Raw genomic sequence first — 1,777 nt, forward strand, 5'->3', positions numbered from 1 at the left:
AGTAATTTTTTTTATTATCATCCACTTTTGGCTATTTAAATTGAATGGAAAATATAATTTCTTTGGTAATCCCGTAATTGCTTCTTTTTTAAATTAGTAATTGTACTTTTACTGGCATTACTCTAGGATGCAAAACCTCTTCTTTGATATATGTTATGTAATCGATCGTTTTTTTCAATGCTGTGTCTTAGATCGTCCGTTATTGCTTTAAGTAAGATAAAATGTTCGTTCAAGTTATATCTACAATTAAAATAATATCCTTGTCCTTTAATTTTTTCAATAAATACTGCTACTATCTTTTCATTTTCTTCGAATGTTTGCTATAAATTGTTTATGTGTGCAATGGTCGAATTAATGACTTTCAATTGATTTTTTACAGCATGCTTTACTATCGCGTTTTCGTGTAGCACGGCTAGTTGATCATTAATGAGTTTCTCATTGTTGGCATCCATGGTGCCGAATGTTTTGGCAATAGAATCTATTTCATCTATTAAATCTCTTCTTTTATTCAATGGTACTTTACATATTGTTTTTATTTTGTCTACCAATTGTTGAGTTTTATTGTGCCTTTTTGAGGATTATATAGTAGGTTATCATAAGATCCTTTACCTGCTTATAGATCTATACAAAGTTACTTAATGTGTAGAATATCTTCCTGGAGTTATGCGGTTTTTTTTTACTAGTGTTGTTATGTCTGTATCACTAGTTTCCAATGTGCTTCAATCGGTAGTAATTTTCTAATTTCTTGGAAGTATACTATATCTCTGGATTATAATTAAATCTCTCGATGTTGTACAGCAAATTGATGATTTTTTCGTCGGCAGCGTGAATCCACGAGAAGATTCTGTAATTAATTGTTATTGCTAATTACTATATTCGTTTCTTTATAATTTTATTTTTGCTTTGTGTTCGATTTTTTTTCGGTGTTCCATTCTTCTTTTTATCTATCAGAGGAGAGTTCTTACTCTCTCATGCAACTTTATCTATATAATTTCATATTCTATATATTCAGCATTTTATTTCTTTCTTCTGAGTTTCTTAATTTTTTCATGTTAGTTACTTGTTGGCTTTGAATTCGTTTAACTTAATATGTTTGCTATCGTTGATCCTCTGTCCGAAGAAATGCGCGAAGGTGGCGAGGAGGAATTTCCTCCGTACGCTCACCTGGTTTTCTATTTCCCTATAAGAGAAGATGAAAGTGATGTTAGTAAGGATGAGATGGATGAGGTGGATATAAGTTGCCGAACGATCCAGTGAATGTAAAAATTATGTTTGATGAACTGGAGGAAGAAGAAGATGAGGCTGAGGAGGAGCTTTTCCTTCTTGTTCTTGTAGAGTCACCCTCCGAATCCGAATCAGAGGACAAATTTTTAATGGACGAGTAGTTTTTTACTCTATTTTTATTTTTTTAAGTACTTTTAGTGTAGTGTTATATATAGTGGTAATGTTGTACATCTTACAAGGAAAGGTTCAAGGAACTGTCCGGAACCGATTTGATTCTCCATGAGATCAAACACGAAAATCTAAGAGACACGTATTTTTTTATACATGCGCAATTTATGTTTAAGGAGTAAAACTCCTTTAAAAAAAAAACGGTATTTTTCTTTCAATGTGAATATCGTCGGAAATATAAAAGATAGAAAAAAAATGTTTAAACAAAAGTTGTACGGTTTTAAAAGTATTTTAAAGTTATAGATAAAAAAAAATTTGTTTATTTTTTTATTTATATATATATAACAAAATATCCCCACTACCCATAATTTTCTTAAATTTTCAA

The sequence above is a fragment of the Trachymyrmex septentrionalis genome, unplaced genomic scaffold (assembly GCF_001594115.1).
Source record: "Trachymyrmex septentrionalis isolate Tsep2-gDNA-1 unplaced genomic scaffold, Tsep1.0 scaffold146, whole genome shotgun sequence".
NCBI lineage: Eukaryota > Metazoa > Arthropoda > Insecta > Hymenoptera > Formicidae > Trachymyrmex > Trachymyrmex septentrionalis.